We start from the raw sequence: 12,833 nt of genomic DNA, 5'->3' as shown, positions 1-12,833 counted from the left end.
GCAAATTTGACTTTACAAGTACACCTGTTCTGATAGTGGGATGTTTTTAGAATCCATCCCTTTCTCTCTAACTTTAGTAATCTGAGGTTTTGCAGCGAGCAGACTAATCGAAAGAACTTCAGGGCATCAGAAGCAATGTGTGGGAGTTGGATTAAACACTGAGTGGATACTTTTACAGTTAACCTATGGAGTGAAAAGAGTCAAATCTTCTGTTCCAAGATAATAACTTGGAATTGCAAGAGTCAACAAGGAGTTGTACATCATTACACCATCAGTTAAATACATTAATGGAGGGTACGCTGTTGTCTTTCCCAGAAGCAGATGCCCTCTTGGGAGAAGTACCAGACTTGATGTAACAATACACTGTGGTAAATTTCGTTTTTATTCTGCAGTGAAACTGAAGGGATACAAAGATTTTAGATGACTACCAGGAACCTAAGTTTACCCCTAAATTGTTCCTGCTTAAACCTTAAGGAACAATTGATTGATGGGTCTAATCAGATAACCTCCCTTAGTTTCCATGAGATAAGAAAAGCATAACTGGGGGGTCAGATTGATCTACTCTTGGTGTCTGCCCACAGTGACACGCTTCCTCTGATTTTCGGCACTAAATGCAGAGATCGGTTTCACTTAGAGGGGCCATCCTTCTCAGCTTCCTTGTGTCCTCAGAAAAGAAAGTATACCCGGTTCTGTAAAAAGTGGATGAAACCCACTTTTTCTGTAAAAATGCAAGAATTGCACCCATTAAGACTGCTGATAGTTCCTCACTTTATCACATACTAGAATAATAGTGAACAGTTATTGAACATTTCATGTGTCGGTCATTGTTCTAAGACTGTTGTATGTGTTAACGCCTTCAATCCTTCTATAATCCACAACGTAGATACTATTATTATCACCACTGTGTTCATATATGTTTGCTTTCCAGAATAATATATTAATTATGAATACAGTAAAATTTTTACTCGTTAAAATTTGGTATAATTGACCTATTGTAGTATTTTTTTCCATCTAAAATAAAAGATTTCCTCATTCATTAGGAAATTGAATTCCTTCATGAGGAAAAAGAATGATAAATGGCTTCTTTCTGATGACTTTTTTGGAATATCAAGAACAAAAATTGACAGATTAAAATGAATAAAGTTTTTTAAAAATTGCTGGAAAATATCCAAGTTGTTGATTTGATTACAGCATGGTTTCATTATAGAAATGTTATCTCTGGAAACAAACTCAATGCTTTAGATTACAATAATTCTAAATTTATACCAAGCCACAGCCATAACGATCAATACTTCAGTTCAGTCTCTCAGTCGTGTCCAACTCTTTGAGACCCCATGAACTGCGGCACGCCAGGCTTCCCTGTCCATCACCAACTCCCAGAGCTTACTCAAACTCGTGGCCATAGAGTCAATGATGCTATCCAACCATCTCATCCTCTGTCATCCCCTTCTCCTTATGCCCTCAACCTTTCCCAGCATCAGGGTCTTTTCCAATCAATACTTGATTTGGATCTAAAACAACATACCTTTTAAAGGCTTTCTGTATTTGTTCAAAACTATCATACCAAGTTAAATATCCAAAACAAATCTAAATGACACACAAAGAGAACTAGTATGATCTTAAAATACTATTTTTAGTTGCTGGTAAGTCATCAAGTCATCATGACCTATTTAGATGTTCAGTCACCTCTTTACTAAAGATAGCTTGGTCATCTCTTAAACCTTTGTTCTCATGAAATAAATATGGATCTCTATGTGTTAAGAATCGAGTCTCTAAACAAATGAAAGCTGGGCTAAAATAAACTAAACCCAGCATCTGCTTTCAAATGTCCACATGTTGAGGTCTTAATAGCATTTTCTTCTTAGTGAGGATGGGAGTGGGCTCCAAGGGTATAAATTTAAGTTTTAGGAAAACATACTCCCCAGTAAATTGGAAACCCCTTAGAAGGAAGTGTGAATTTCTAGGCTAGAAGAGCATTGTTGTTATCAGACTGTGCTAGGTATGGAATCATACACCCAGTATGGATTATCTCTGTTTGTTGAATATAAGTGTAACAATCCCTGTAAATTCTGTAAATGTTAATATTGATAATAACCTCTTTTTTTGTGTTGTCCTGCCTGGAAGAAGACACCACTGAAAGCACAATCAGGTGGCAGAGGAAACATCTTTGTCCTCAGTAACCTGTGTCTTAGTTATTCGTGGAACAGGTCTCACCATTAGCTTATCTGAGGTAGAACTCTGGTACACTTACTTCTTGATTCATATATGGTAATGGGCTGCAATACCCATTAGGTTACATTAAAACTTGGAATCATTGGCTGTGTCTGATTAATATGCAGTACCGTGTGAAAAGAGAACGAGATAACCATCGGGCCTACAGAGCTACCAGAACCCCCCTCTTCTAGTTTCGTCCACGTTTGCCAGGCTGTGCATCCAAGGCCCAACCAAATGTAAGAGGCAGTCCAAGCTGTCAGCGTTAGAAATGAGGTCATGGCTGAGAGAAAACACTAAACAGATCTGCACTGATGTTCAGCTTAAGCTGATTAAACTCTCTTGTAGGTGGATTCTTTATAGCAACAACAAAAAGAGCCTTGCCTGAATATTTGTCCCTGGCAGATGCTTACAGTAAAACTCCTTACTGCTTGTGACAGCCTACGTGTGCCTTTGCATTAGGTGCTCTCTCTGCCTGAGGAGTTCTTGCCCCAGTTACCCACATGGCTTGCTCCCTCAGTTCCCCCAGGTCTCTACTCAGATGTCATCCCCTTCACAATGAAAGCTTTTCTGAAAACTCTTTTGAAAATTGCAAGCACCCCGAGATGGTCCCTACTCTCTGTCATACTTTTCTTTCCCAGATTACCATCCACACATTGTATATTGTAATTATTTTTTATTCTGTCCGTGCAGAATACACCATGAAGGCAAGACTTTTTATCAGTTTTATTATTGCTGAATCTCCATAGTAGTGCTTGGTACCCGGTAGACAATATTTGCTCAATGTTTTTAAAAGGGTAGCAAATTTTAATCAGTGCTTGTTCCAAAGACTAAATTGCACCTTTCATCAGAAAACAAAATTGACAATAACAAGTGTATGTGTATCACTGTTGTAGAGGCATAGCCACAAGGTAGAAAAATGTTCCATGTGGCTTCTGTAAACTATACAGATACTCACATTGGGGCCAGCATTCAAAAGGAAAGCGTATCTTGTATTGTGATCGTTATAAAGGCAGAGTAAAAAATACTAGTCCTCGTGGCTCTTGTAGGCTCATCTGATGTTGAAAGTGGAGAATGAAATTGATAATGGAGAAAAGGCAGTTGAAATCTGTAGAAAAAAATAACCAACTGAAATTGACAGAGGCCAGTTGAGGAGCATCAGTTAGAGAATGACATCTGCTGATATGTAATTAGTTCTATCTCTCTATTGGGAGCAGTTATTCTCAAGAGGCCTGTGTGAGGGAACCGAAAAATACATACATTTAAGCAGAAAGGAACATTTCATGAAAATAATAATCATCTTACTTTGTTTCTTCCCCCCAGCCCCAGCTTTATTGAGATGTAATTGACATAAGGAGAAGGAAATGGCAACCCACTCCAGTGTTCTTGCCTGGAGAATTCCAGGGGCGGGGGATCCTGGTGGGCTGCCATCTCTGGGGTCTCACAGAGTCGGACACGACTGAAGCGACTTAGCAGTAGCAGCAGCAGAAGTAATTGACATAAAACATTGTGTAAGTTTAAGGTATGTAATGATTTGCTACTTAGTGGAAAATAACATCATAAGGTTAGTTAACACATCCATCACCTCACATAGTTACAAAATTTTTTATGATGAGAACTTTTAAAATCTATTCTCTTAGCAACTTTTAAATATTCAATTTAGTATTGTTAAAAAATAACCTCTATACCTCACATTATATCCCCAGAATGTATTCATCTTATACCTAGAAGTTTGTACCTTTGACCATCTTCACCCATTGCCCTCCAGCCCCTGTTCCTGTTCTCTATTTATACAAGTTTGGATTTTTTTTTCTAGATTCCACATATAAGTGAGATCATATAGTGTTTGTCTTTCTCCATCTGACTGACTTCTCTTGTAACGCCTTCAAGGTTCATCTGTGTGGACACAAATGGCAGAATTTCATTCTTTTTATGACTGAGTAATACTCCTTTGTGTATATATGTCACATTTGTTATCCGTTCATTCATTAATGGACACTGAGGTTGTTTTCATATCTTGGCTGCTGTAAATAGTGCAAACATGGAAGTACACATATCTCTTGGAGAGATTGATTTCATTTCCTTCAGCTATGTACCCAGAAGTAGGATTGCTGGATCATATGGTAGTTCTATTTTTAAGTTTTTTAGTAACTTGTAATGTTTTATAACTTGTAATGTTTTAAGTAGTGGCTGCATCAATTTACAGTCCCACCAACAGTGCACAAGGGTTCCTAAGTCTTTATATCCTCCACAGTACTTATTCGGAGAAGGCAATGGCACCCCACTCCAGTACTCTTGCCTGGAAAATCCCATGGACGGAGGAGCCTGGTAGGCTGCAGTCCATGGGGTCGCTAAGAGTCGGACACGACTGAGCGACTTCACTTTTACTTCTCGCTTTCATGCATTGGAGAAGGAAATGGCAACCCACTCCAGTGTTCTTGCCTGGAGAATCCCAGGGACAGGGGAGCCTGGTGGGCTGCCGTCTATGGGGTCGCACAGAGTCGGACACGACTGAAGCGACTTAGCAGCAGCAGCAGCAGTACTTATTATTTCTTGTCTTTTTCATAATACCCACTTTAACAGTGAGGAGGTAGCTCAGTGTGGTTGTAATTTGCATTTCTCTGATGAGTGATGTTGAACACCTTTTCATGTACCTGTTGACCATTTGAATATCTTCTTCAGAAAAAAATCTCTGCCCAGATCCTTTGCCCATTTTTAAGTGGATTGTTCGTTGTGTTTTTCTTTCTTTCTTTGCTTTCATATGAGTTGCTTGTATATTTGCGGTATTAACTCCCATTGAAATATGTTATTTGCAAATATTTCTCCCGTGATCTAGGTTGACTTTTCATTTTGTTGATTGTGTCTTGTGCTGTGTAGAACGCCTTCTAGTTTGATGTAGTTTCACTGGTTTATTCTGTTTTTGTTGTGGTGCTTTGAGTGTCATATCCATAAAATCCTTGCTAAGACTAATGTCAAGGGATTTTCCCTTATGCTTTGGATTTTAAAAGTTCAGAAGAAGCAATAAAAGTCAGGGATATTTTCTTTTTTAACTGGTAAATATCAAAAGAGTAAAGGATGCAACTATTATTACCTGGATAGAAAATAGTGAGGAGGACCACCAGTTTTTCAGCTTTCATCTTCAAAGCAATTCCTGTCCCCAACTATGATGCCAGGCGCACATCCCCTAAGCTGGTATACGTAAGTAGGATTTTATCATTTAACTAAGAGATTATATTCTACAAACCCAGCACATTCAGAGGCTAAATAGATTTTGGGACCAGGAAACTGGAAATATTCTCTCTTTGCTGTGACATTTCATTTGTTTTAGTTCCAAACACAGTGTCAACAATATATGAGAGCAATTGTGATCCTATGAAAAGACTGTACTTGATTATCACAGTACTATTTTTTCAATGAGAGTTTAGAGTAATTAAAATTTGCCATTGATTAATTTCCTCCTATGTGGCTGAAGCTTACTTTTTACCACATAAGTGTGTTGAATGACTGTTGTTAAAGGGCCATCAATTCATCAGCAGAGAAATTTTTTTAATTATTAAATGTTTGTAATGCATAAGTTCCAGTGGCCTCCCCAATATCCTGTTGAAAAGGTTCATATTAATATATTTAATAAGCCTGTATGAGGATTTAATAGCAATACTACTAGCATCAGGCCTTAGTAACTCCTCATCAAGTTACTTATTAAATACCTTCAAAGTAAGACACTGTTGTTTTAAATACCTTCAAAGTAAGACACTGTTGTATACTCTGTAAGGGCTGCACCTGTTCTCACACTTTGGTAAATTGAAATCCATCAGAGGCAAAATGGAGAAGGCAATGGCACCCCACTCCAGTACTCTTGCCTGGAAAATCCCATGGATGGAGGGGCCTGGTGGGCTGCAGGCCATGGGGTTGCTAAGAGTCGGACACGACTGGGCGACTTCACTTTCACTTCTCACTTTCATGCATTGGAGAAGGAAATGGCAACCCACTCCAGTGTTCTTGCCTGGAGAATCCCAGGGATGGGGGAGCTTGGTGGGCTTCCATCTATGGGGTCGCATAGGGTCGGACACGACTGAAGCGACTTAGCAGCAGCAGCAGCAGCAGCAGCAGAGGCAAAAAGATATTTCTACAAATAAAGGAGAAACCATGTCTAAACTAGCATGGCTTCCATAGGAGCTATGCAGATAAAGCAAATAGAAGTAATGGGAGGGAAAGATCACTTTTGAGGAACGGCTTCAGGAAAGAGTGTGAAGAAGTCTTGTCACCAGGAAAACAGAGGATGTGTTAGGAGATGATCGAGCAGCCTGCCTCGACTGATTGAAGATAAGGCTTGGTCTGTTGATGACATGTCATGACATGTCATGGAGGTTGCACTTTATTGAGTTTGCAAGAGGAACTGTTGAAGATTCTTAAATTGGGGGGGGGGGGACATGAAAGAGGCTGGGCTTTATGAAGATTAATGCAAAAAGAGTCTACAACTTGGATGGAGACTGCAAACTGGAAGATGATAGTAGACTTTGAGAAGAGTCTGTGGAAGTTTAGGTAACAAGAGTTAGGGGAGTGAGAGGGGACATGCAGAGGGGGAAAAGGTGCAAGTGATACTCCTTCTCAGCTGATGGACCTTGAAAGTAGGAGGTCAGACAGCTCTGAAGTTTCAGGCTTGGATGCCTAAGAGGATAGTTGTGGCTTTAATAGGAACAGGGAGCCAAGGGAAGGAGTAGGGTTGGGAAAAAATAATGAGTTCAGTTACAAATAAGGGAACCAGAGGACATTCATGGGGAGACAGTTTTTCCCTTTGTATTATTGAGATATAATTGACATACAGCACTGTATAAGTTTAAGGGTTACGGCATCAAGACTTGACTTGCCTATGTTATGAAGTGATTACAGTAACTAGTTTAGCTAACATTCATCATCTCATATCGATACAAGGGGTGGGGGGGAGAATATTTTAGAGTTCTTAAAGACAGTTTTTAAATGATAGTTGAGAAGAGCAGAGGTTTGGTTTGGGGTCTGGGAGAGGTTATCCATGCACATTTTGTAGTTGAAGCCATGGACACAAATGAAGTTGGCAAGGGAACAAAGTATAGCAGTAAAGAAAAAGAGGATTAAGGACAAAATGTGGGGAGATTATGCATTAGTGGAGGAGGATATGTAAACAAACAAACCAAAGACAGCAAAACTAGGAAGCACTTCTTAATTAGAGTTCGGGGTCTCGGAGGATGTTTGGTAGATGCCTCTGGGGATCTGGGAGCTCACAACCCCTTCTCTAAGAATTAGTCCTCCCCCAACACAGAGAGGGCTTAGGCCTGACGGCTGTGTTTGTACACAGTGACCTTGTTCTTCTGACCATGGCTGGCTTGACCTGAGTTCGATAACTGACCAAACCTGGACCAATCAAATTTTCTCCCCTGGAAATTTGGAATTAAGAAATACAGTGTTATTCTATTAAGGGCATGAACTGAGTGATCCTATTAAGGGCATGAACTGGGTGATCACAGAGACTTGTGCATGGGGTGGCCATCTTCTTTCACAGAAATGGAGAAGCGGAAGAAACCTGACTTCTGAAAGAAAAGAATGAAGTGACTTTCAGAAAATAGAAATGAGAACAGGTGACCTGAGAGAGAGAGACTGGGAGTATGTTTATTTTCCCATAATGACTTGTTCAATGTTCTAAAACCATCCCCACACCTGCCTACCCCTAATACAATTCCAGTATACTCCTACCATCAAATCTACAAATCCTTTGGCACTTGGACCAGACCTTCCTTTCTGTTAAAAGTGGTATTTTCTCCTCTCCTATCAAAACCCATTCCTCTACTTGTGATTTAAATCCCTTCCCCTCTTTCCTTCTTAGGGGCTTCGTTTCTTCAGTAATTCCCCTTCCTCTTGTAAATCATCAGATTCTTGATTATCCTGAACATGTATGCATCTGTGCTCAGTTGTGTCCAGCTCTTTGCAACCTCATGACTACAGCCCGCCAGGCTGCTCTGTCCATGAAATTTTCCAGGCAAGAATATTGGAGTGGGTTGCCATTTCACTCCATCCACTATGTATGAATATGCTCTATCCCAACATTAAAAAAAAAAAAAGATTCTTATGCTGTCCCTCTCCATCTATAGTACTAATTCTCTGATTCCTTCACAATAACCGTTCTTGAGAAAGATGTCGGCAAGTTAACTCGGATTTGCTCTTAAATCTACTCGACTCAGACTTTCACTCCGGCCATGCCAGTGGAAACTGCTAATCAGTGTTGTCAGCAGCCTCCTTAATGCCAGGCCCAGTGGGTGTTCCTTGAACCTTAGCCTCCTACTCCAACTTTTAGCAGTTTTCAACACTGTTGGTCAGGTTCAACTTCTTTTTTAAAAAATTGCTTCTGTCGGCTGATCTGTCTCCTACTTCTCTAACCACTGCTGTTAGTGACCTTCAGGGATTTTTCCTCCTCTGTGTGTGTGTGTGAAGTCGCTCAGTCGTGTCCGACTCTTTTCGAGCCCGTGGACTATAGCGCACCAGGCTCCTCTGTCCATGGGATTCTTCAGGCAAGAATACTGGAGTGGGTTGCCATTTCCTTCTCCAGGGAATCTTCCCAACCCAGGGATTGAACCCAGGTCTCCCACATTGCAGGCAGATGCTTTAACCTCTGAGCCACCAGGGAAGATTTCCTCCTCTAGTGGCCTCTAGAAACTGGGATCCATTCTCTGCTTTCTTCTCTATGAACTCACCTCCTTGGTAATCTATGTCCTTCCCATAGCTTTAAATGCTATAAAATGGTAACAAACTCCCAAATTTATCTCCACAGTGTAGACACTTCCTCCAAATTCTGTTTCCAGGTACTCATTTGCCTATATGACATGTCAAGTCTCCATGAATATATGAAATTAAAGTATCTGAAATAGAACTAAAACTCTAAATTTCTGTATCCCTTTCCTCCCCTCCCTATCTTCATTTTTTCTCCACTTCAGTACATGGTATCACCATCCACTCAGTTACTCTAAGCAAGACTACCCAGGCAACATTCTTGATTTTGTTTTTTTTCCACTCTCCTTCCCCAACTCTAACCCATCAGCTGGTCCTTTTATTTGCTCCTCATGAACAGACACCTAATCCATCCAGGTCTATCCATCTCCTCTGCTACCACCTTAATCCAAACTGCCATCATCTCTTGCCTGAGTTATCGTTGTAGCTGCCAACTGGTCTACCTTCTACCCTTGCCACCTTTCATCTGTTTTCTGCTAATTAGTCAGGGTAAGCTTGGAACTACATTGGACCCTCTTATTTCCTACTTAAATCTGTTTGATGTCTTCCAATTACTTTGCACTGAGATCCAAATTCCTTTAAATAGCTTTAAAGGTCTGCTTCCTTCTCCAACCTCACCTTGCTCTATTCTCCCCCCACCCTTCAGATTCCAGCCACAGTGGCCTTCTTTCATTTCCCCTGAAACACCCCTGCAGGACCTTCACACGTGTATCCTCAGCCTAAAACACTCCTTCCATAATCCGGCTTCTCAGCTTCCCTGACTGGCTCCCTCACAGTCTTCAGATCTGTTTAACTGCCATGTCTGTAGAGTGTCCTTTCTGAGGAGTACGAGTAATAACCTATAATAATGTATCACAAGGTCAGTTTGTTTCATCTGTAGAGCTCATTACACAGTGTAAATACATATTTGTTTACCTGTTGATATAAGCCTTCCCTGCTGCTGCTGCTAAGTCACTTCAGTTGTGTCTGACTCTGTGCGACCCCATAGATGGCAGCCCACCAGGCTCCCCTGTCCCTGGGATTCTCCAGGCAAGAACACTGGAGTGGATTGCCATGTCCTTCTCCAAGGCATGAAAGTGAAAAGTGAGAGTGAAGTCACTCAATCATGTCTGACTCTTAGCAACCCCATGGACTGCAGCCCACCAGGCTCCTCCGTCCATGGGATTTTCCAGGCAAGAGTTCTGGAGTGGGTTGCCATTGCCTTCTCCACTAGATTGTAAAGTGTCTAAAGGCAGAGACCTTGTCTCTTCTATTCACTACTTGGTCACTTGACACAGTGCCTAGAATACAGCAGGTGCCCAAGAATTTGTTAAAACTTTATTGCTTACTGATAGGTTCCCTGGAGGAGGACATGGCAGTCCACTCCAGTGTTCTTGCCTGGAGAATCCCATGGACAGAGGAGCCTATAGTCCATGGGTTTACATCCATGTAGACTGTAGGAGGGCTACATATAGTCCATGGAGTCACAAAGAGTCAGACATGACTGAAGCGACTTAGCATGCATGATAGGTTTCTGGTTCCTAATTCTAAGCTTGGTGCAGTGATATTACACTTTCTGTAAGAGTTTCTGTGGTCTTAAATTACCCTTCCCCTTATTGTTTCAATTATTTGAATAAGATTCTGTCCTTACAATTCCATGATCACTAGTTGATTAGTGTTTTTTTGAAGGATGCGGTGATCAGCAATGTCAAAAGCTGTTAGACGGAGAAGAATGTTAGGGGCTAAGGAAAATCATTGGATCTCATCACTGGTAATCTTCACACCAGCAGTGTCCATAAAATGTGGCTCTGCAGGAGCCAGGGTACAGTTGGGTTGATGAGAATGGTGAGAAAATGAATGCAACTAATATAGAGTTCTCTTTCTGAGAAATTTGACAATAAACATAAGGTATGAAGTAAAATGAGATCTTGAGGTTCAGTGGAGTCCAAACAAGTATAAAAAGCTTTAGTTTAAAAAGAATAGGGAAGAAACATCTATTGATGGGCTAATGGAAGCCAAAAGAGAAAAAGTTTGAATGAGGAAGATTAAGAGATTTAGTTTCTATGAGGCAGTAGAGGATTTGATCAACAGCACAAGTCTGACAAAAATAGAATAGTGTTTTCCCTTCCATTACAGGATGAAGGGAAGATAAGAGAGTGAAGGGAAAGAAAAATTTTATTTAGCAAAAAGGAGGTTGAACATGGCCATTCGAGGAGGTACCAATGTCTTCTACAACTGCTTGTCAAGGGGAGTCTCTGGGAAGACTTTTCCAGACTACACTTCTATCCCTTTGCTCCATCACCTCTCTCCCCAAGATGGTTGATGCTGTCTACCACCACTGCAGTGGGGACTCACTGCCGAGGGCCACAGCGGTTGGTGGGGACGTGCCTTATCTCTTAGGTGGGGTAGAACAGAAAAAAGCCTACAGTCACTGAGGAGTGGGGTAGGCAAAAGGGAATATTGGGGTCTGAAGAGTTCTAACATCATCAGGAATACAACAAGGGCACAGCTATTTTTCAAACATATAGCTCATGAGGCATTCTTGGGACCTTCCTGAAAAACAGATTTCAGCCTTGTACCCTGTAGAGTCTAAATTTGGCAGGTCTGGGAGCAGGAGGGGTAGAAGTGGATAGTTTTTTACAAGTTCCCTGAGTGATGTATATGATTAGGCAAATTTGGGGAACTGTTGATTAGAAATGAATAAAAGTTCCCCAAATTTAATCACAGGCCCTAAATATTAGTGTTTAGCAAAATATAATTCAAACAAAAATAGATAACTGACATCAATTTATGGAAATTACTCAAATAAAACAGTTTTCAAAGGATAGGTATCTAATTCTATGGTTCTGAATAAGCTACAGCAGTACTTAAATATAAGAGTAGTTTATGGTTATTTCTTTATTATGGAGAATTTCACTGAGGAAAAGGTAAATGGAATAAACCAGCTAACAGTGATTACTCATAATACAGTAACAAGTCAGGTATTTTAAAGCCTGTTCTGCTTCTAGTTTGCTTAGCTCCCAAATTAATAAGCTAAACATAATAAAAATCTAAGAATGTAACTTGATCTTACCCATTCCTAGCATTCTTAAAGGAGATCTTTAGCCCGACAGCAGTAGAGCCATTAAGAGCAGATTCAGATCTGCTTAAAATATTTTTTCCATTCCCTCCCAGAAGGGGTGATTTGTATTGATATACAACATTTGAGCCCCAGACCACTTTCAGGGACCACAGGGCCTCACTAATTTGTACCAGTTTTCCTCTCTCCTAGTTGACTCTGACCATCAGGTATAAATTAGTGCTAAATCAATATTAGCTGATACTTCCCCAGGTGTGGGAAGTGTGGAAACTGGATCACATGAGCAAACACAGCCCTTCTTGGCTACATTTAAAATAAGATGGTTATTATTACACTGCATGGGGAAAAGGCTTTTTAAAAAACAAATCTCATGCCACCTTAATTTGCATTAACTCGATAGACTGCCATCAATAGTCAGAATCAATTTTCAGCTGTTAGTCTCCCTGTCACCCCTCACACTTCCTTCATTCATTCAGAGAGGCTTCTCCTGCCCTGTATTCCCACCTCAGCCACGTCACGTGGCCCACACTGGTCTTCCCTCCTAGTACTACTTACTCAGGGTTCAATGGAGAAGCCGACGGGGACTTAGGTTACATACCTGCTCTAATCGCTCGCCTTGGGTGGAGCAGTGTCCTACATAAACTTCAGTTTTGCCACAGCACCATTACTCAATAAGGTATTTATACAAATGTCACTTAATCACATGAAAATAAACAAGGCACTTAAATTTGTTGCTGAGAAAGAAGCTTTAGGCTTTAGCTGCCCCCTTTCCTTACTCAAGGGCCAATCTCACCTCACTTATTCTTGC

The 12,833-nt window shown here is 40.7% G+C and overlaps 1 long non-coding RNA gene across 1 annotated transcript in view; it reads left to right on the top strand.

The window, feature by feature from the left end:
- LOC133245873 (uncharacterized) overlaps positions 1-12,833 on the top strand; it is a 178,463-nt gene that overhangs the window by 4,129 nt on the left and 161,501 nt on the right. The gene's annotated exons all lie outside the window — the stretch shown is intronic.

This window comes from Bos javanicus, chromosome 4 (assembly GCF_032452875.1).
Source record: "Bos javanicus breed banteng chromosome 4, ARS-OSU_banteng_1.0, whole genome shotgun sequence".
In the NCBI taxonomy this organism is placed as follows: Eukaryota; Metazoa; Chordata; class Mammalia; order Artiodactyla; family Bovidae; genus Bos; species Bos javanicus.
Note: the sequence above shows the minus strand (reverse complement) of the source record. Positions and strands in the feature narration are given on the sequence as shown.